Genomic DNA, 24368 nt, shown 5'->3' with positions numbered 1-24368 from the left:
TCAAAATGCATTATACATTGAATTTAAATTATTCCCAATAAGAAGCAAAAGCAACACATTACCTAAAGTTTATCTACTCTAAATGCATTTATTCATACAGATTTTAGAACTAAATACCTCTGTGTGTTATACGACTAGAGGTCTTTAAAAGGGGGAAATTGAAAGAAAAGAGATCCATATGATCATTGTCATTTATTCTCTCCACATTTCCTTCCTCTCGACCTGCTTCTCATAACTTCAGAAACTCAAATTCTCAACTCATCATGCACCAGCCCATAAACTAACTTAAATAATGCCTGGTTTTAGCACTTGAACAGTAGAAGGGTAAAGCATGTGGGAGTGAAACAAAGCCTGCAGTTTAAAAATAGGCCTACGTGCACAGTCCAAAGTCAGCTTGCAAGAGAGGAACCATGAAGAATTTCTAACACCGCTTGAACCAACAACATCTAGAAGAACTTCAATCTTTTTTTCCAAAAACTTCTCTTGCCTATTTTCTTTTTGAAAGAGCTGAATGAAAGGCCAGTCTGCCTGCCAAAAGTCTAGGAATAGACTGTCTTCATATTTGCCATAGACATATCTGAAGTCCTGAAGGCATTCTGTTTTTCAGGGATGTGTCTATTTACAGAAATTCACAACATTTTTCTCAGTCTTGGTCAAAAAGCTTTTACGCTTTTATTTTCTTGCCCCCAAGTCAGTTTCAAAACCCCACTATAATTATATGCTGAAGGAAAAACATTCTCCCCTCCTGCAAAATCATCTTATGATTTCCTTACCTATCTGGTACAGGAACATGTGAGTACCCCTAGCTGAATACATCCCTGTCCATTTTCCTCTTCTTTAGACCCAGACTTCCTAACCACAAACCTCCCAAATTTGAAGGCTTAGGGTGAAAGTGTTTGGCTCAGCTGTTTTAGTCCTATAGAGGTTCTCTGTCTTGCATCTAGATTTTTCAGTTCAGCCGTTACTCTGGGCACCATGGTCCTAGCAAGTCTAAACCAAAAAAGGAGTCCCTTTAAGGTGTTTGAAATTAAATCCCAAGACTCGCTTGATGTTCCCATGTTCATTCTTTTGATTTATGGGTCTCATTACTGGAGAAGGCTGAAATAGCTCTCTTCTTTCTCTCCACCAGTGGCTTCAAAGCACTGTATGCTTGGTTACCCAAATACATTAAAACTAATTTAAATCATCTTAAGCACCAGTGTGTGCTCAACAAACCAGAAAAGACTCTGGAATCCAAAATATATGGTCACATTTTATACTGAATAAGACACAAGGTAGCAAATCCATCAGCATAATGGTATAGGTTGTTATGGGCACAAGCAAGACATTTCTTAAACACTGTACTACCTAACACTGCCTTTTAAAGATGAAATTAATGTCATCCTTCAGCTGAAAGGCAAACTTAGCGACGATCACTTATAAGGATAACTCCAACTAACCATGAATGTCTACGGCCGTGAAAGGATAAATGCTTACATTTATGTAAACCACAGTAAAAGTAACAAGTTGGCACCATTTTCCATTTATCCTTAAAGCACCGTCACTTCAATGCACACACATCATGTTAGTTTCTGTGTTTTATCCCTTGCTACAGTCCATGGGGCTGCAAAGGGTTGGACACAACTGACGCGACTGAGTCTATGCCGCGACCAGTAACGCTGAAGAAGCTGAACAGTTCTATGAAGACCTTCAAGAACTTCTAGAACTAACACCCAAAAAAGATGTCCTTTTCATTATAGGGGACTGGAATGCAAAAGTAGGAAGTCAAGAGATAGCTGGAGTAACAGGCAAATTTGGCCTTGGAGTACAGAATAAAGCAGGGCAAAGACTAACAGAGTTTTGCCAAGAGAACACACTGGTCATAGCAAACACCCTCTTCCAACAACACAAGAGAAGACTCTACACACGGACATCACCAGATGGTCAACACCAGACTGATTATGTTCTTTGCAGCCAAAAGTGGAGAAGCTCTATACAGTCAGCAAAAACAAGACCGGGAGCTGACTGTGGCTCAGATCATGAACTTCTTATTGACAAATTCAGACTTAAATTGAAGAAAGTATGGAAAACCACTAGACCATTCAGGTACGACCTAAATTAAATCCCTTACAATTATATAGTTGAAGTGACAAATAGATTCAAGGGATTAGACGTGATAGAGTGCCTGAAGAACTATGGACAGAGGTTCGTGACATTGTACAGGAGGCAGTGATCAAGAACATCCCCAAGAAAAAGAAATGAAGAGAGGCAAAATGGCTGTCTGAGGAGCCCTTACAAATAGCTGAGAAAAGAAGAGAAGTGAAAGGCAAAGGAGAAAGGGAAAAATATATCCATTTGAATGCAGAGTTCCAAAGAATAGCAAGGAGAGATATGAAAGCCTTCTTCAGTGATCAGTGCAAAGAAATAGAGGAAAACAGAATGGGAAAGACTAGAGACCTCTTCAAGAAAATTAGAGATACCAAGGGAAGTTTATACACAAAGATGGGCTCAATAAAGGACAGAAATGGTATGGACCTAACAGAAGCAGAAGATATTAAGAAGAGGTGGCAAGAATACACAGAAGAACTATACAAAAAAGATCTTCAAGATGCAGATAATCACAATGGTGTGATCACTCACCTAGAGCCAGACATCCTGGAGTGAGAAGTCAAGTGGGCCTTAAGAAGCATCACTATGAACAAAGCTGGTGGAAGTGATGGAATTCCAGTTGAGCTATTTCAAATCCTAAAAGATGATGCTGTGAAAGTGTTGTGCTCAATATGCCAGCAAATTTGGAAAATTCAACAGTGGCCACAAGACTGGAAAAGGTCAGTTTTCATTCCAATCCCAAAGCAAGGCAATGCCAAAGAATGCTCAAATTACCACACAATTGCACTCATCTCACACACTAGCAAAGTAATGCTCAAAATTCTCCAAGCAAGGCTTCAATAGTACATGAACTGTGAATTTCCAGCAAGCTGGATTTAGAAAAGGCAGAGGAACCAGAGATCAAATTGCTAACATCCATTGGATCGTCAAAAAAGCAAGAGAGTTCTAGAAAAACATCTACTTCTGCTTTGGTGATTATGCCAAAGCCTTTGACTGTGTGGATCACAACAAACTGAAAAATTCTTAAAGAGATGGGAATACCAGACCACCTGACCTGCCTCCTGAGAAATCTGTATGTAGGTCAAGAAGCAATAGTTAGAAGTGGACATGGAACAGCAGACTGGTTCCAAATCAGGAAAGGGGTACGTCAAGGCTGTATATTATCACCCTGCTTATTTAACTTATATGCTGAGTACATCATGAGAAATGCTGGGCTGGATGAAGCACAAGCTGGAATTAAGATTGCCGGGAGAAATATCAATAACCTCAAATATGCAGATGACACCACCCTTATGGCAGAAAGTGAAGAGGAATTAAAAAGCCTCCTGATGAAAGTGAAAGAGGAGTGAAACAGCTGGCTTAAAACTCAACATTCAGAAAACTAAGATCATGGCATCTGGTCCCATCACTTCACAGCAAATAGATGGGGAAACAATGGAAACAGTGACAGACTTCATTTTGGGGGGCTCCAAAATCACTGCAATGGTGACTGCAGCCATGTAATTAAAAGACCCTCGCTCCTTGGAAGAAAAGTTATGACCAACCTAGACAGCATATTAAAAAGCAGAGACATTACTTTGCCAACAAAGTCCGTGTGGTCAAAGCAATAGTTTTTCCAATAGTCATGTATGGATGTGAGAGTTGGACTATAAAGAAAGCTGAGCACCAAATAATTGATGCTTTTGAACTGTGGTGTTGGAGAAGACTTTTGAGAGTCCTTGGACAGCAAGGAAATCCAACCAGCCCATCCTAAAGGAAATCAGTCCTGAGTATTTATTGTAAGGGCTGATGCTGAAGCTGTAACTCCAATACTTTGGCCACCCGATGTAAAGAACTGACTCATTTGAAAAGACTCTGATGCTGGGAAAGATTGAAGGCAGGAGGAGAAGGGGATTAACGAGGATGAGATGGTTGGATGGCATCACCAACTCAATGGATGTGAGTTTGAGTAGACTCCAGGAGTTGGTGATGGACTGGGAGGGAGGTCTGGAGTGCTGCAGTCCATGGGGTCACAAAGAGTCAGACACGACTGAGCAACTAAACTGAAGCAACTGAGCATGCATGCCTGGACATGTATACTAAACTGACAGTTTCAAGATAAAACAAAATTAGGAAGACCTACAACTGAATTAGGACCCGTTAGACCATTTCTTGAAACAAAAGCATGACCAAAAACCTTGACACCACTTTTCCTTGCTAAAAACCACATCACAATATGAAATTCAGTAAAAATTGTTTCTTAATGTGCCATTAATGCAAGCTGCCAAGTCGCTTCAGTCGTGTCCGACTCTGTGCAACCCCATGGACTGCAGCCTACCAGGCTTCTCTGTCCATGGGATTCTCCAGGCAAGAACACTGAAGTGGGTTGCCATTTCCTTCTCCATTAATGCAAGCTATCACCTTGAAATACAGATATTCAAAATTTGTCTTCTTGCATTATTTACTATATAGTAGCTATGTATAATTCTATATCTGGAAAAATATTCTAGAATATTCATCTTTTGAAAAAGAAAAAAAACACATGCTCGATTTCATAGGAAGAACTAGGTTTAAAACTCATTTGAGTTGTTTTAGTCCCAGCTTTTCTCAGACAAATCATTTAGACTTTGGACCCTTTAGTTTCTCATCCATTGAGGTAGGATAAGTTCACTTCCAATTTCCTGTAAGAATCTATAATCAATGGTCTTTTACAGGCATTAACCTCTTTGAAATAATAACATTCAATGCTAAGTAGAACTCCATGACTAAATGCTCATTACTTTCATAAATACTGGCAAGTTTCTATATACATCCTTGTAAATCATTATTACAAAGTCTCCAAGAACTTTAGAAACACCATAAAATACTGCTCATTTAACAGTTACCACTTGAGGAAGTAGAGAAGTCCAAGTTTACCCAAGCCAAAGGAACTAGAATCCAAAGACAGAAATATTTTTAGTTCTAACTTTTTACCTAGGAATCAAGCTGAAAAAGCTCCCAATGGCCAAAGGTAGGATAATTTCAACAAAATAATGATCAAAAAACCAGAAGAATAAAATGAGAATAAATTAACATAAGTAAATGATTGAATAAGTAGGGGAGAAGGGACAAACCCCTGAATTACAAACAATCCATGAAGATACGTCCCTGTTTGCTTCTTCCAGAAAGAGAACTTAATCTCCTCCCCATGAGTGTGGATGGTATTCAGTGATTTGATTCCAAAGCACAGAGTATGAAATGTGGAAATATTAATTTTACAGTAGGCAAATCTGACAGACGATACCTTAATCCAGTGGTCAAGATAAGTATCGCCAGTGTTAACTCCAGTTTCTTTCACAAACACTCTTGTAAGATATGATGAAAAAGGCACTTTACCTTTGCAGTATTCTCCCAAACCCACAAACCTAGTCTAATCATAAGAAAACACTGATAAACTCAAATTGAGAGACATCCTACAAAATTCTTTCAAAAGTGTCCAGGGAAGACTGAAAAACTGTCCATTATAGGAGATCAAGGAGACACGACAATTAAGTGTGAAGTGCCACCCTGGAATGGATCCTGGAACAGAGAGAGAACATTCATGAAAACACCAGTGCAACCAGAATAAAATCTATAGCTTGTAACACTATGCCAATGTGGCTTTAAGTTTTGACAAATGTACCATCGTTCTACAAAATGTAACATCAGGATAAACTACATGGGAACTCCCAGTATTATCCTTGCAACTTTTCTGTAAAACTGAAGTTATTAATATTAATAAATGGGTTTTTTAAAAAACATTCAGAGTCAAATGTACTACATGGGTGATTCATCCATATCAACTCACTCCATTAAAATATGCCAATAATTCAGGGAATTTTAAAATATGGCAAATAAAATAAACATTTTAACACCTCAAAGATATTCCCTAGAGAATATTTTAAGAGATACACCCACCATTTTAAGGTACTATTTCACAGTAACTCATGATTTTGTGGAATAACAAAATAAGAAAAGCCTCCCATTTTCCATAAAGGAAAACTCTCCTCAATGCCAGAAATACCTACTAGGTACTTGGACTTCCTCACCTTCAACTCCAGGACTGAACCATAAAGGACAGGACTGAGAAAGGAATGCAGAAAATTGTCAAGTCAATGATCTCATGCAGAAATTATCTTCCTGAAAGTCAAATAAGAGAGAATACGGCGATTCAATCTCTTGTGCAATATGAGATTTCCCACAACACAAGGCATCTAGCTTTTGTGCCTTAGGCAGACGTTGGCTTAGGCGATGCACTGAGCGATCGGTGCCCCTTTCCCTGCTGGACTGCACAGGGGAGAAAAGTGGAGAAGCCAGAGAACAGAGAAGTGAGCTTCAAGACCTGCCCTTCTGTCAACTGTAGGGCAAGGAAGGAGGAGCCCCCCATGAGTCGGGCAGACACCACCAAGATAAGCGGGGCAGTGACAACATCCTGTGTTTGCCCCAGTATTTTCTTCTCCCCGGGCACCTAGAGGGGCTACATTTCCCAGCCTTCCTTGAAGTTAGATTAGGACTTTGTAAGTCCTCCCCAATAGGCATGTGAGCAGAACTTTCTACTTCTAATTATAGGCAAGTGAATGTCGTTCAGTCATGTCCAACCCTTTGGGACCCCATAGACTATACATGGAATTCTCCAGGCCAGAATACTGGAGTGGGTAGCTATTCCCTTCTCCAGGGGAATCTTCCCAACCCAGGGATCAAATACAGGTCTCCCACATTGCAGGCGGATTCTTTACCAGCTGAGCCACAAGGGAGGCCCAACAATACTGGAATGGGTAACCTATCCCTTCTCCAGCAGATCTTCCCAATCCAGGAATCGAACTGGGGTCTCCTGCATTGCAGGCGGTTTCTTTACTGGTTGAGCTACAGGGAAGCCCAATTATAGGCAAGGGTGAGACAATTCAATATACTAAACCCAATGAATTGGACACTAAAAATGGATGAATTGTGTGACATGTTAGTACACTCTTTTAAAAGATCTTACCAGGAAAAAAAAAAAAGTGGGTATGAATCTTAAGCTCTCTTTTCTGAACTCAGAGTTGGAAGTGAAGAACTACAGGATGAGGGGTTGCACAATGGAAGCAACTGGGCTTTGATTCACTATGGGATAAGAGTCAGCATGGTGAGTCACAAGGGCCACACCAGACTGTTACATGAATGTCTTAAGGTATTGAGATTGTACTTGTTATTATAGTGAAACCTGGTCTACCCTCATTAATGCAAAGATAGCTCAAGCTTTCTTGGTTAGTATGATACTAAGGTAAGTATCTCCAGTGGGCACTCATTTCTTACCCATCCCTCTATCCTACCCCAAACCTCAGAGGACTGACAGTAGTCCATGCACCACTTCCTCCTTCCATCAACCCTACTCCCAACAGAGACTGAAAGAGAAGGGGAATTTTTTAGTCTAGTTTGGGATTGGAGTTTAAAACTGAAAAAGTCCCAAAAACCATGGAATTTAACCAAAATGTTGGATTTTGACAAAGTGTAATTCTAAAACAGCAGTTATGAAAAAAAAAAACCCATTTATTGTTAAAGACACTACAATATATCTATTTCCCTTAGCATCTCAGTCTCTGCCTTGTGCTAAATCTCGGCTCTAGGTATCTTTCTTTTAGACAATTTAAGTTCATTGTCAACAAAAAGCATGGTTGCAAAATAGTACAACAGGTCCCTAGACTCACATATGATACTGCTGCTGCTGCTAAGTCGCTTCAGTCGTGGCCAACTTTGTGCGACCCCATAGACAGTAGCCCACCAGGCGCCCCCATCCCTGGGATTCTCCAGGCAAGAACACTGGAGTGGGTTGCCATTTCCTTCTCCAGTGCATGAAAGTGAGAAGTGAAAGTGAAGTCGCTCAGTCGCATCCGACTATTCGCGACCCCATGGACTGCAGCCTACCAGGCTCCTCCATCCATGGGATTTTCCAGGCAAGAGTACTGGAGCGAGGTGCCGTTGCCTTCTCCGAGACTCACATATGATACTAGACAGTGACAATTTGGACTTTTTAAAATACACTTCTCCTAGATTTCAATAAAGGAGTTTCTTTGTTTTGTCAATATCTTCCCATTCACTTTTGGATAGAAAATGTTTAAATATGTCTAAAGAATCTAACAATCCTAGCTAGATAAGAACATTAAGAATGGCTCACAATTTAATGAACATTAGCAGATATCTCTTTCAAAGAATCAGCCCACCTTTAAGCATGTTTTCACCTAAAGCTTTCCAAATAGCACATGTGCATATATTTGGCTATCAGCAAAATACGGATTATGAGAGCTCATGGTTATCTCCCACAGTGACAATCAAATGACATGGCTTTCCAGTAGACAGCCAGAATGCTGCCCAGGTCCTGGCTGAAATGTCATGGTTCTGGAGAGAAAAGCACACACAATGACACATGAGCCTGTCCACCCAAAGCAACAGCTTGAGACCAGGCTATGCCCTTAAAAGCAATGACTGTAAAACTCGACTGACATACGCAAAGCTGACTCCAAGCTTCACACACATCTGTTTAAAATTCAAACAGCTTGTGCAAACCATGGATTGGTATTCCAATAAAACTGTAAGGGACTGTATTCATTTAAAAAGGAAATGAACGTATGTGCCCATGGTTCGACATTTCCTGGGGAGAGCTGACAGGCCTGCTCAGACTGAGATGCCTATAAGCCTAGTAGAACAAACAAGGTGTGGGAGCAGAAATCAGCCCGCTTTTGACAAAAAAGCACCAGCATCCTCAGGTCCATGAAACACCAAGGCTGCAGATCCCCAGCAACTTCACAAAGATCCTGAAACTTGAAAACAGGGGTTCTGGAACCCAAGAGTAGCCCCAGAGGCAACTGAGCCATCACAAACAAAACCTAGCTCTGAGCTGATATATTGACAAGTACATCTAGACAAGTCCCCATTTCAGCAATGGCAGGACCACCCTAGTTGGGATGAAGGCTACCTGCTTTCATGGCACTTTCTCTGCCTTAACTCACTGAACTTCACAGTAAGAGGGACCATGCTCATCTTCTGACTTGAAGAAACTTCATAACTTGCTCAGTGTTAGTCACTCAGTCGTGTCTGACTCTTTGCAATTGCCATGGACTTTAACCCACCCAGTCTCCTCTGTCCATGGAATTCTCCAGGCAAGAATACTGGAGTGGGTTGCCATTCTCTTCTCCAGGGGAACTTCCCAACCCAGGGATCAAACCTGGGTCTTGACATTGTAGGCAGATTCTTTACCATGAGCCACCAGGGAAGCCCCAGATTATAAAGCTCGAATGAGGCAAAGAACCCTGACCCCAAATGTTCTAAGTCCAGGGCTTTTTCCCTAGACCAATACTCTCCTACTCCACTCTTAGGACATTCAGGTGACAATACAGATTCAGAGATGAGTTTCCCTGGTGGCTCAGATGGTAAAGAATCTGCTTGCAGTGCAAGAGACCCAGGTTAGATCCCTGGGTGGGGAAGATACCCTGGAGAAGTGAATGGCTACCCACTCCAGCATTCTTGCCTGAAGAATTCCATGGACAGAGGAGCCTGGCTGGCTGCAGTCCATGGGGTCACTTTCACACATGGAATAACTTCTATTCTCTGAGTGGCTGCCAAAAAGTAAGTAGTAGCACCTTGGTCTCTCTCTGTCTGGAAAAGATTGATTCCAGAAAGAATACACAATTCACCTATATGCTGGCTATCAAAACATGTCAGTTAACAATTACATATTCTTTAAAATAGAGGACTCCAACTATTGTTTTTAATGAAGGAAGTAGAGGATCCTGAAGCCAGTCAGACATATGAACCATGAGATTTGATGATCTCCACTTTCAGCTTCACGGTAAGGTTCCCGACTGCGTCTGTTTTAAAGCTGCACTAACTCTGCCTAACACATACTTGAAATGAGGCTAGTTCAAACCATATGAAAGTGTAAAACTACACACTGGTTTTCAAGACTTAGCATGGAACCACCACTATAAGATCTCATTTTCTACTGACGACATGAAATAAGGTTTTCGATATATGGGGTTACACAAAGTAAATTGAACAATTCATCGTTTTGCTTTTTAATATGGCTACTAGGAAACTTAAACTTACATACGTGGCTTGCATCATATTACTATTGGACAGTGCTGTGGTGAGGGCAGAAGCCACGATCAAAACTCTCGCTGCCAGAGATGGCGCAACAAGCCACGCAGAACCTCTGCAGGCTCTCCCGCCATCCCTCCCGGCTGCCAGTCAGAGCCTCATCAGCAGGGCACAAAGGAGGCACTCCTGTAGAAGCCCTCCCCGCTCCTCCACAGCCCAGCCCACACCTGCCAGACTCTCAGATGAGCAGGGGCCCCACTCCATCCATGGGCACTGCCGTCTCTTCTTCTTTCCCCTCTCTGGTTACTGCTGCCACCTTTCCAAGTGCAGGAAAGACCAAGGGATGTTTCAGGGATTTTCAGTCTCTCCAGACCAGGATGATTTTGTAAGTTCCCAGCACATTTCCTTCTGTACATCAATGGCCTCCCAACTTTTATGATCATATACCACATTAGAAATAGCTTAGCTCAACCCCCAATATGTGGTTATTTATAAATTACACACATGTTCTAATGCATTAATATGTATATTATACAAACAGAAATTTGGAAGCTGAGATAAAGATGAAATAAAAAAATTTTTAAATAATTTTACTGCATTTATCTTTTTTTGTTCTCACTAAAAACACTTTAGTGAATACAACATAGCCATCTGTTTCATTTGTTTTTTTAAAAATCTCGGTTTAACACTTTTTGATGAAGCAGCTCAAAGGTCTAAATTCAGTGTATTTCAATATTTAGCTTCAAGGTCTTTATCTATTTAGCTAAAATAGATACCTGACAAAGACAGACACAGAAAGAAATGTGCTTACAAAGTCCTCCTGTTTCAATCTCATATGCTAATTACTCAGTCTTGAAAAAAAAAGAACTTTCTTTTTTCCCTGTCAGTCAACTCATCTTGCAAACTAATTGGAAGATGTTTTAATTCAGTTTGAAAATCTTTGTTTGAAAGATTTGAGTTTGTTTCCAAGATTTAAGTACACAGATATGAGTTTTATATATAAACACTACTGTTTTCCAATGAAAATCATGTAACAATGGAAATACCTCTACATACTTATTTTTAAAATGTTCTTTCCACAATTAAGTATTTACAGGGCAATAATACCATAGCCATACACTGTATAAAGGGCCAGCTATTTTGAAATGCCTGTCTCTGCAAGAAAAATTCTTAATCCACATTCAACAACTCCCCTTTAAATAATTTGCTACAGTTACTATCTGTAGTACAAAAGATTATGAGGTTCACTCCCCATGTCATTATTAAGTATGTAAGATCTTTTGGCCATTTAAAATGGTATAACCTGTAAATCTTTTCAATTGGGTAGAGATGAACTTCTATCAACAAAGACAGCCCCCATGATGACAGAGTACACTCTTCCCTTAAAATGCTGAGGCTGTAAACCCTACCTTCTCTAATTTGCATCAATGAAGGCACCAGGGTCAGAATATCTACTGACTGACCATCAGTAAAGTTTAATTCCTATTTTCAGACAGAAGCATGTACAAGTGAAATGTCTACTTTTCCTGCATCCTAGTGGAAAGTCTTACACCGGTCCCGAGTACAAGCATCTCATTTTGGAAAGAGCTGCTGTGGACAGCAATGTGCCAGGCCAACATCTGACTGTTGCAACCACTTCTAACCCAGCCCGTTTTCCTCTCCTAGAAGCCAGCAACACTGCTCACCTCCAGGAGAAATCTGGAGCTCCTGAACTGCACTCCCAGAATCCCATCACGGTTCTAGTTCTGTCTTTCCTGCCCGTCCTTCGTTGCACACGAAGGAATGGGTTCCAATATGGTCATACACTTTCTTGTACTGAATAAATGGTCTTAGTCTCTTTCCACCAAGACAACTCGTTACCTGAAATCCCTAGCTTCCAAACTCCTGATGGCTTTTTCTGTTCTCTTCACAGCCGACCTCTGGAATACACCACTCCAAAATGGCACCAGGTAACTGCATGTGGCTCTTACCTTGTTTGTCCCACATGGTTTGTTTTTTCTTTAACAGCTATTTAATAAGACGTCCAAAGCACTTTTCCCTCTGAACATTTAAAAAGATGTTCTACAAAACAGGTATAAATCTATACTGAGTCAGCTCATCTGACCCTAACCCTCTTTCTGTCTCTACAATACACACGCCCCCTCCCCACCAAGGTTTTCCCAAAATATCATTTCACTTATGCTGTATTCTCATCCTCACTTGTATCTAATTCCCTTAATAGAAATACTCCATGTGAAATTGTCTCAGACCATTTTCTCCTCAAATTCCCTCCCCTTAGCAAGTGCTTACACATTTTCTTCCAAGTAAAAGGCCACTTCCCCCACTTTCAACCTTCCCATCCATCCACAGCTAAAACCTGCCACCCAGTCAAAACCACTCTCCTTCCAACACTCTCCATCAGGCTTTGTGTTCTTCTTGTGGACGCCATGTCTTCTCAAAAAGATTGCGCTGTACACCGTTTTATCTCCAATAAATAGCACGTGCATGCAAGTGTGCATGCTCAGTCATGTCCGACTCTGCAACCCCAAGGAGACTGCACCCTGCCAGGCTCCTCTGTCCATGGGATTTTCCCGGCAAGAAGACTGGAAAGGGTTGCCATTTCCTCCTCCAGGGATCTTCCCAAACCAGGGATCGAACCCACATCTCCTGTGTCTCCTGCAATCGTAGGGGGATTCTCTACCTCTGAGCCACCAAGGAAGCCCATACCATATATCATGGAACAGGACATAGACCAGGCTCACCCTGTAAGTTGGGTTAATCTTTATTAAACACAAAAATATAGTTTTTGTAATTGTAGAAATATAATCAAGAACACACATTATCTGGGGTACTTTTTTCATTAAGTTAAAAGGCATTTTCTTGGCCAATTATTAATTGTGTCGGGAAGAGAATCAAAGCTGCCTCTACGAGAGCTGAAAAGACTCCTGGCTCAGTCCCACTGCTTGAATGTACACCTAATTTCATCTGACGCAGGACTTCCTGCCATAATGTTTTCAAGCTGAGACATGGAACGTTTGCTGTGCCATCGCTACAGTGAAAGTTGCCAAGCACGCCCTCGAGGGCAGTGTTTCACAGCCATCTGGGGATTAGAGGGCTCTTTGAGGCTGAGGAAAGCAATGTAACGACCCCCATAAAAATACTCATATACAAAAGTGTATGACAGTGTTAAGAGAAGGGGGATCAGATGCCCCAAAGGCCTCGCATCCCAGTCAACGTAGAAAAAGAAGCCTGGGTGGTTTTCTCAGCATCAAAGGACCTGGAAGTCAGCCGACAGGGAGAGCTTTATCATTGTACAGACTCCTTCCCAGAAGTTTTTACGTAAGTCAGATAATAAATTGATATTTTTAAAGGAAAAACAACTGCCAGTATAGCTGTCAATACTGAGGCATAGATTAAGGCATCCTTACCCTTCCTAGAAGTACTTGATATCTGCTTAGATGACTCGAGGGTTACAAAACTAATTTGATGTCACTGCGCAGTGATACAGACCTCCCACTGGTCTTGCCTTATCCAGTTCCAGGCTGAGAACACTGAGCATCCCACAGCCTCCCTGCATTTCTTGTTGTTGTGCAACTGCTTTTATCATCAGAGTAAACCATCCTTTGATATCTCTAACCCTCCCAGTTTCCACTGGCAACTGAACAAATCTGGTTTCCCTTTTTAGGCTGAACATCAAAGTCCCTCCTGTGCTTTCTGGCTTCCCTCTCTCCTCCTTTCCTCTGTCCTCCTGCCTCAAAACCACATTGAGCCACGTCAAATCTCATCACCACTCGTGTGCCACTCAGGATCAAAGTCCTTTTCAGTTTCCCTTGGCAATCACTCCTAGATCATCTTCTCTGAAGTACTTTATCAACGGTTTACATCAAAAGGCAATGAAAACCTTATTGACTAATGCTTGAGAAGGAAGTTCTCTTCAAGATCAGTCATATCAATAATAAGAAAGTCAACAGCCCAATTAAGAACATGGGTGAATGAGCCAAACATTTCAAAGAAGATACATAGATGTCAAGTAAGCATATGAAAAAATGCTCAACATTTTTAATCTTTGTTAAAATTCACATTAAAGCCACAATGAGAAACCACTATGCACCTATTTGAAAGGCATAAAGAAAAAACCAACACTACCAAGTACTGGTGAAGATGTGAATTTACTGGATCTCACACTGCTGTTAGGAAAGCAAAACAGCAGAGTCACTGGAAAGCAGTCTGTCAGCTTCTTGGAAAACTAAACATACACTTATCAAACGGCCTCATCCAGTTAACCTATCCCTGGAGGCTCAGACGGTAAAGAATCTGCCTGAAATGCAGGAGACCTGGGTTCGATCCCTGGGTTGGGAAGATCCCCTGGAGAAGGAAATGGCAATTCACTCCAGTAGTCTTTCTGCCTTAAGAATCCCATGGACAGAGGAGTCTGGTTAGTTAACTCCATAGACAGAGGAGCCTAGTGAGCTAAAATCCATGGAGTCCCAAGGAGTTGGAGCAACTAACACTTTCACTTATTCAAATAGATGTGTCTGGTACAAATTTCCTTCCTTGTATTTATCACAGTGCTCTAGAATTATTTCTAGATACTTTCATTTGTGTGTGTGTGTGTGTGTGTGTGTGTGTGTGTGTAGTTGGCACTCCATATCTGAGGGTTCCACAACTATGGTTTCAGCCAACCGTGGATGGATCAGCAGAGAGCTGACTGTACTACACCACTTTACATAAGGGACTTGAACATCACAGATTTTGGTATCCATTTTGGGGTATTTGGAACCAATACCCCAGAGATGGAGCTATTCCTGGATACATACATGCCTTATATTAAATGGTGAGTCCTTTAAGGGTAACTATCCTGTCCTATATATCTTTTTATCCTTTGCTTATGTCTTAACACAAAGCTTGGCATCTGAGTGTTCACTGAGGGTTTGCTGAATAAATAAAAGCATTAATGATATTTACCATGTGCTCCATTCCAAACAAGGCACTGGGAATACAGACCATGGAAGAGATGTGGTCTCTATCTTTAGGAACCCATCCTGCTAGAGAAACAGGCTTGACCAGAGAAAATGGTGAACACCACACTGTAGATGACTGACCACCAGCTGTGTTAAGTGACATGGTAATAAACAGCTCTCCAACACTGGTTGTAGTCAGACAGGCTTGGGTTCAAGGTCTGATTCTGGCTTACAAGCTGTCACTTTGGCAGGTTACTTGATGCTTCTGTAACATATTTCCATAATCTATAAAAAGACCAGGTTAACGATGGGGTTGTTGAAAGGCAGTCTGACAGTCAGCTGGTAGGTATCAGTACAGGGCTACCATAGTAAAAGTGTTGAAATTCTTCCACAGCAGATGGCAAATAGGTGCTGTCTTGAGCCTCCAAGTGCTGTTCCCCACCAGGAACCTTCCTCAAAACCTCCCTACAATTCACCACCAAAAGAATAATCTCCAGGACAGCAGGTGACCTTGGGGACCCTGTCTGCCCACACCACAGCTGGCTGTTCTAACTGCTTCATGCCTGCGTTGTATAGCAATGATGTGAACATCACCTGTTAGGAGATCATGCATGCAAAACACCAGATGAGTTGTAAACACTGTTCTCAATAAATGCTGCTAAGCTGCTGCTAAGTCACTTCAGTCGTGTCCTGACTCTGTGCGACCCCATAGACGGCAGCCCACCAGGCTCCCGTCCCTGGGATTCTCCTGGCAAGAACACTGGAGTGGGTTGCCATTTCCTTCTCCAATGCATGAAAGTGAAAAGTGAAAGTGAAGTCGCTCAGTCGTGTCCGACTCTGTGCGACCCCATGGACTGCAGTGCACCAGGCTCCTCCATCCATGGGATTTTCCAGGCAAGAGTACTGGAGTGGGTTGCCATTATTGTCAAAGTGCAAGGGAGGCTCTCAGGAATTGGATCATACCTGACAATTCAAGGGGCTTTGACAGAGAGATGAAGAGACCACAAAAGCAAAGCAGAAAAAGATTATGAGGGATGGGGGTGAGATGAGAAAGAGGTGAAAGTGAGCAGACTGTGCCAGGAGGAGAGGGAGACATGGGCTGGAAAGCAATGAAAAGTAAGGCTGAGCAAAGGTGATGAGACCATATTATGGGAAGACTCTGAAATGGGTTTAGGTTTGATGGAGTGGGAAATGGTACACTCTACTTTCAACTGCTAAAGCACCTGCAGCAACACCTCCCCCATCCCCTTTATCACAGTGACATACTATTCTCTGTACGCACGCATGCCTGCCACTGAACTCGGAGCTCCCTAACTGCAAGGAGGGGACTCTGGTCATCACCAGTTGGGAGAAGCTCTCTCTGGAGATGAAGTCCACTCAATGCCTACTGCTCCAAGCACCTGGGTGCACACCTCTCCTCAGATCCCCTGTCAATTCCCTCTGACAGGCTTCCTTCCCCTGCCTGCAGATCCTCACTAGCCACGGACTATTACCTCTTTTTAATAAGTACTCACGATCACAAATCCAAAGCTTATCAAGTAACCCTTGCTCATTTTCTTCCACATGAGGAGATGAAGCCTCATTGAGTGTTTGTCCCGCGTTAGCCACGACACCACCCGCAGCTGCATCTGGCTCTTGCCAGCCACTCCCAGTCTCCAAAACTGGCCCCATCAGATCTGATAGTGCCTTGATTCCTAGCCTACACTCCTAGATTCTACACCTACACTCGCTCCTCATCCTGTGTTCAGACCCAATGTAAGTCACACATAAAACCAAGCTTTCATGCATAAAATCTCATCTTTAAGCAACCACTATTGGCCTTCCCATCGACCCAGGATCTGCCTTTTCAAACCTGTTATAACCCCCACACTTGACAATAACATACTAAACTGATGGTTATCAAATTTCAACTAAGATTCCTGAAACAGAAATAATTTGGGACCAAAAAAAAAAAAAAAAAAAGTGGGGGAGGATTTAACTCACTTCCTCAATTTAATTGCCTATGATTATAATTATTATAGCCCCCCACAAGTGTAACATGCAATTTCTCAATGATTTACACAAGCCTGAGATTAGAAATGGTCAGCCAAAAATATACTGGATCTCAATTTTGGCTAGAAAAGATGTTTTACTTGGTGTCCTGGTATATTCAGCCATGCCCTTCAGGCTGCTAAGCTACAGGTGGTCATTGCAAGGGATGAGTAAAACAGCACTAAACTTGTGAATTTAGATTCAAGAAGTAGTGAATTTAGACCCATGAAACAGCACATTCAAAACTAATACAGTATTATTTTCATTTATAGCTCTCAGTTCAGTTCAGTCGCTCAGTCGTGTCCGACTCTTTGCAACCGCATGAATCGCAGCACACCAGGCCTCCCTGTCCATCACCAACTCCCGGAGTTCACTCAGACTCACATCCATCGAGTCAGTGATGCCATCCAGCCATCTCATCCTCTGTCGTCCCCTTCTCCTCCTGCCTCCAATCCCTCCCAGCATCAGAGTCTTTTCCAATGAGTCAACTCTTCATATGAGGTGGCCAAAGTACTGGAGTTTCAGCTTTAGCATCATTCCTTCCAAAGAAATCCCAGGGCTGATCTCCTTCAGAATGGACTGGTTGGATCTCCTTGCAGTCCAAGGGACTCTCAAGAGTCTTCTCCAACACCACAGTCCAAAAGCATCAATTCTTCGGCACTCAGCTTTCTTCACAGTCCAACTCTCACATCCATTCATGACCACTGGAAAAACCATAGCCTTGACTAGACGGACCTTTGTTGGCACAGTAATGTCTCTGCTTTTCAATATGCTATCTAGGTTGGTCATAACTTTTCTTCCAAGGAGTAAGCGTCTTTTAATTTCATGGCTGCAATCACCATCTGCAGTGATTTTACTAATTCAGAAGTGGCAATGTATGTCTGGAGAAGGGAATGGCAGTAACATATATGTCCATGGGGCTTCTTCCACTCTCTCGTAAGGGTAGTTATGTTTTTTCTCCTGTCAGATGCCACTGGAATAGAAGCAACAACTATGTGCCTGCCCTTTTCCTACTCCAAAATTACAAGCTCTTTCCTCCTCCTCCCTGTTTAATAATCAACAGCACTTCAGTTTTCTCTTGTCAAACCCTGAAAGAGAGGAGTGGGATTATAACACACAAAGGCCAATTTAATCTTTGAATACACTCATCAGGACTCTAAAAGTACATGTCTGTGAGTACTTAAAAACGCCCAAATGAAACTATCGAGCAAAAAGAAGCAACAGGAGACAAGGTTTAACTACTAGGCAGGAGACAAAAAGACAAAGGGCAGGAAATGGAGGCACAGCCCAGCGCTCAGGTGTCCCTGTCAGGGTGCCAAGGGGCTGACCCGGGGAAAGCGGCCCCAGAGGAGCCTGCAGGTCCCTCAGGCTCATCAGCTGCTTGGCTGGATGAGGTCCCCCACCCACACACGAAAGAGGGAGGTTTCCATAAGACTCCTCATGCCATGAACGACAAGAATGTACGAATCTCTCCAAAGACCTAGAGTATAATTATTCAACTGAGATGAGCTGCTTGCAGCACAGAGAACTTCAGGTTTATCCTCCAAACATTAGGTTTCTGATTTCTCAGAACAAAAGCTCTTTAAAATAAATTAACTCAGATCACTACTTCTGGCAGAATAGAGGCTTAGATGTCTGCAGAAAATCTGCCAGTATCGGACAAGTAAAACTGCTGGACAAAATACCCAACTACTGGTGAGCTGGCAGCGGACTAAGGGAAATTCTGAGAAGCCAGACACACCTGAGAGCATGAATCCAGGGACATGAGTTGGCACCACAAGGGGTATTTGCCCTGAAGGGATATCTGCCATTTCTGGATGCCTAGATTACAGGTTGTAACATGCTGCGTGGGGCACAGGGACAGACCCAGGAGCCAGACGAGGTAAGAGGTCCCACGTCACACCAAACAGCAACACTTTCAGTAGGTGACCCCAGAAAACCACCCGACAGACAGACTACGCAGATATGTGCCTGTGTCAGCTTGGGCTCTGGGTAAACATGAAGTTACAGTAACAAAAATAATCTGGGGTGAGTATTTCTAATTATAAATCCGCCTTTAGGCAGTTTCAGCAGCCAAATTAAAAAATACCTGAAAAAAGGAAGAAAGAAAAAAACCTGAGAGGCCAGAACAATGGCAACTCAAATTTAAAGGTGGGCCGGGATTGTAGGTACCCCCAGAAACTGGTTAAAAGCAAAACCAAAGGCCTCTGTAGGAACGTATCTTCAACACTGGATCTGAAGGAATTCTAGAAGCAAAATTCTGGTGAACATTTACTCACAGTCTGAAAGCACACAATGTACGAGGCCATCAGAACCAAAATCAGACTGCAGTCTCAGTCCAGTAACAACTGCATATTGTTATACTCTGCAGCTTACGATTCCAGTCTATTGAACGTGTGTAAATAATGACGACACTGAAATTACAACTAATTGATAAAAGACTTAAAGACTAGGGAGAGGTGAAAGAAATCCAAACAGGACTTTTAGATATACAAATATGTAACATTTGCAAAGGGTAACCCCAAAAATGACAGCAGGTATGGTAGAACTCAATAGAGAATTAGTAAACTAGAAGAGATGACCCCCGTGTGCAACACAGAGAGACAAGGAGCATATGAAAGAGAAATTCAGAGAACGTTTAACAGTTGTCTAACCACACTTACATAAAATGAGCACTGGAAAGAGGCAACAGTCCAAGAAAAAAAAATGACTAAGAAGCTTCCAAAAGGCAAGAACATGAGTCCTCCCATTCCAATAAATCCCAAGCAAGATAAATTTTTAAAATCCAAAAAGAAAAGAGATTACCTATAAAGGAACAGGAACCAAGCCAACGATCAGCTGATTTATCAACAATTAACAAGGGAAGTCAGAAGACTATGGGACAAAGTCTTTCAAATGCTTGCCAAAACATTAGTTGTCAAACTACAACTGCACATCCAGGAAAAAAAAAAAAAATCCAATGAAATCAAGACCCTCACCACCTGATTTTCTGGAAGTGGCACTTTAAGAAAAAATTATCCCAAAGAGACTGTCTAAAATATAAGTAGTAATGGTGAACAACAAAAAGAAAAAGGGTCAATACGTGGGAAGATCTAAATAAGCATTAATTATACGAAGCAATTACACAATATTTAATTTATAGAATTAAAGTTTTTTCCATTGAAATGTTGAAAAATAATAGCCCAGACCTCTGGAGGGAGTGATCCAAATGTAAGCATCCTACAGCCTTATGCTATTTTGGTTGGAGGTAAAAATACTGAATACATTTTGCCTTTGTTAATTTAAATACACATTGTTTATTTGGGGTAAACATCTAGGCTAATCACTAAAAACAGCAAAGAAGTATATCATCAAAAGCATTTGTGATGCGGGAGGAAAGAACAGCAGAAAAGAAACTAAATCTAAAAAGTAGAACAAAAAGAAAAAAATCAAGTACAAATAATACAAAATGTCAATTAAAAATTAGATCATCCTACATGGAAAATACCTAGATAATTTTATAAATGAGTCCTACCAAACATCCAATCTTATATAAAATTTTCTCAAGAAAGGAGAGAAGGAACACCCCACATCTCATTCTATTATGCCAACATCACCTTATACCAAAATCATAACAAAACAGTGTGAGAAAGCACCAGTCTCAGTCACGAATACGGATGCAAACTCAAAGATTAAAAAAGACATCATGGCCAAGTGACGTTTATTATATGAATGCAAGTTTGTTCCAACATTAGCAATTCTTTTAATATAACTCCCCACATTAAAGATAAAAGGAAACCATATGATCAAATCATATGATCCAATTCAATATATGTAGAAGATACTTTTGGCATTCAAGCAATACAGGAGATCTCCTTTAACTTGATAAAGTGAAAGTGAAGTTGCTCAGTTGTGTCTGACTCTTTGCGACCCTTTGGACTGTAGCCTACCAGGCTCCTCCGTCCATGGAATTTTCCAGGCAAGAGTACTGGAGAGGGTTGCCATTTCCTTCTCCAGGGGATCTTCCCGACCCAGGAATCGAAGCTGGGTCTCCTGCATTGTAGGCAGACGCTTTACCGTCTGAGCCACCAGGGAAGACAACTTGATAAAGGCTAACTACAAAACACCTACAGTAAATGTGGCGTTCAGCGATTAAAGACAAAACTCTTCCAAAATAAGGAACCAAACTCACGAATATTAACCTGTCTCACAATGAGCTGGGGACCCCAGGCGATGCAGAAAGGCACAAAACTTACAGATATGAAGGTTAGAAGAATAATGTCTCCCCACAATAAAATTTTCCATAGAAAACCCAAAAGAATTAGACAACATACTAGAATTAATAAGTGAGTTGAGAAGTTTCAGTGTACAAAAACCAGGCAACCTCATTTTTTTATGAAAGCATGTTTGAAAATGAAATTTTAGGGACAATTCTACTACTAAAGCAACCAGAAATATAAGGCCAATAGGTCTCACAAAAGATCCACAAGAACTTCATGAAGACAGTTATAAAAATGTGTTAAGACATGAAAGACCTAAATAGAGGGACATACTTATGGACAAGAAGAGTCAGTATCAAAAAGATGCATATTCATCTCAAAATTATATACTGATTCAATGCAATAATCAAAATTCCAGGCCGATTTTTTTTAAAGGTGTGACAAGTTGATTCTATAATTATATGGAACTGGAGTTGAACAAAGACAGAGGAATCGCCTACCAAGATCTACTGTATTAATACAATTACAGTTCTTAAGGTACTGACTCCAGGATAGAAACCATCATTAACAGGATAGAAAATCCAGAAACAGACTTACATATATTTAGAAACCTGCATATGAAAAATACAGTATCACAGTTCAAGGGTAGGGGCGGAAGTGGAGTTTGTCAATAAACAGCACTAAGCCAGAAAGCTACCAATATGGAGAATATATAAAATCACACCATACTCAAAAAATCAATTCCAGGTGCACTAAACAAATGTGAATGGAAGAGCTTTTAGAAAAGAAAATAATCTGAGGGCAATGAGATAGGGGAGGATATCTTAAACAAGATAACAATTGATAAAAGACGACATTGATCAATGTACTCCATACGAGTGGTTTTAAACTCTTGTGATGAGCTTATCTGTAAAAAGAAAAAAGTCATTTCATATAACAGAGTATGTGAAAAAAATTTTTAAAACAAAAATCTTTGTGAAACAAAACTTACCATTAAATACAAGTGGAATACTTGGATGTTTTCTTACTTCATTCAATAAAAACTTAATATTTGACAGAAGACTCATACAAAAGTGCTCTTAACTCAACTGTTGGAAGCAACCCAAATGCCCATCACCAGGAGAATGGATATAAAAACTGAGGTATATTCACATAATGGAATTATATAAGAAGGAAAAATAGATGAATCCCAACTACGAAGCATCAGTGTAATCAGGGGCTCTCAAAGTGCTATCCCGAGGCCAACGGCATCAGCGTCACCTGCAAGGCTGTTAACCTGGCAAACTCTCCTCCCTAGATCTGCTGACTTACTCACCCTGCAAGGGCCCAGCAAGCCATGGTTTTTAAAGGCCTCCCGGTGAATCTGATGGACTCAAGTTTGACAGCCACTGCTACAAAGGGCAGAAAAGCTACTCTCAGAAGAAGACAAACAACATGCTTCTTTTAAAAGTGAAAAAAAATTGCTACTGAAGTAACAGTGTTCAGAAGTACCAAAATACAAGCTAAAGCTATAAGGAGAAGCAGAGACTGATTCATACAAATTACTTTGTTGGAGGGAGAGGGTAAGGGGATGAGAAGGGCCACATGGAGTGCCTCTAAGATAAGGTAGTGTTTTACCCAGTTAGACAGTGGGTATGAGCATTTTGCTTTTTCATTATCCTTTATACACTCTGCTAAGGAACTATATTTTGTAAATATGATTAGTAACATGTAAAAATGCAGGGCTGGAGTAGGAAAAAGGTTAAGAACAATTACATACATACAATATAGCCCATATGAATTCAATTCTCACAAAAGGTCTAGAAAACGATTTAAGTACCTAGCAGGTGTTGAATATTTATAGACTATTAAATATTTATAGTGATTCATATGCTTCTTCATTCTATTCTCCCCAATTTTTCCATAATGAAAAAAATGATCCAAGAAGAAATATTTTTATAGAAAGTATAAACAAACAGTCTATAATTTGGTGCCCACTTCACCATCACTCCCATCTTGAAGCTTAATCTTTTTTCCAGACTTAAAATTCAAATCTTAACTAAACACACAGTATAGCCTAAAGGAAGATACGGGTTTTCAATTCTGGTTTCAAAATATATTTTTCTCCAACTTTCCAAAAACACTTCCATGGAACTCTGTTCAGTTCTGTTTAATTACTTTTCACACCTAGGTATCAAGGTACCTAGCCGGTAAGAAGTGATTTTTTAAAGTGAAAGCAAAAAAAAAAAAAAAAAAAAACCCAAAAGGTTATCTATGTAAAATGTAGTATTAAGTAAAACAAAAAACTGTACAAACAAAATGTGTAAATCATACAGGGACTGCCCTAAGAAACTCATTTGTTTCTAATTCATTTTCTCCACTAGCAATGTGTTGTTAAAAATCACGAGAGAATAAAGCATCACTCATATAAATTAATTCTTATCCATCTGCAACATGGGACTCAAAAGCTGTCTTTAACATCCAAAGAAAGGCAATTATGCACGATGAGCGAAGGAGGTGGTTCAAGGTCACACTGCCAAGAAATGACATATTCCAGTGGATTCAAACCACCCTCTTCAAATTTTGGCATCCTTTGGTGTAAAAATAAAACCCAAATCCATTGAAAAGCAAAGCTTGCCACCTGCTGCCCAATGGCAAAATCATAAAAGTTCAACTTACGTTCAAATGTTTTGACTTGAACTCTTTTATGAATTGATTGGTATGGATATTTGCGTTTTCTGTATTCATTAACTCATACCAGTCTTTTTTTTTTTTAAAGAATGTCAGCCCCAGTTTTTAACCAAATGCTATTTCAAACCCTCTACAAAAATCAGCTATAACCGGTGCACCTAAAACAAAAGAAACAAAAAAAAAAAACCAACTTCCAAACTATCATACATGTTGTGTATATAATAAGTCGACCAAACTGCACTTGTGTTTATTATCGTATCCAGACCAGGGAAGAATTCCTTTGAAAACATGCCAGCATTGTCCCAGGCTTCCATGGTCTGTCATCATTCTAGAGAATATGGAATACTAAATCCATTTTCTGATCCACACAGAC

General features: G+C 40.8%; 1 protein-coding gene and 1 long non-coding RNA gene across 10 annotated transcripts in view; both read right to left on the bottom strand.

Moving 5' to 3' along the window:
• LTBP1 (latent transforming growth factor beta binding protein 1) overlaps positions 1 to 24368 on the bottom strand; it is a 458940-nt gene that overhangs the window by 360480 nt on the left and 74092 nt on the right. The gene's annotated exons all lie outside the window — the stretch shown is intronic.
• On the bottom strand, positions 17957 to 22611 carry LOC123328421. Its single transcript, XR_006543235.1, has 2 exons — positions 22317 to 22611; positions 17957 to 18214 (listed from the first exon to the last, which is right to left on the bottom strand). It is a non-coding gene; the product is annotated as an uncharacterized LOC123328421 (long non-coding RNA).

Source organism: Bubalus bubalis, chromosome 12 (genome assembly GCF_019923935.1).
Source record: "Bubalus bubalis isolate 160015118507 breed Murrah chromosome 12, NDDB_SH_1, whole genome shotgun sequence".
NCBI lineage: Eukaryota > Metazoa > Chordata > Mammalia > Artiodactyla > Bovidae > Bubalus > Bubalus bubalis.
This window is presented reverse-complemented; position numbering and strand designations above follow the sequence as displayed.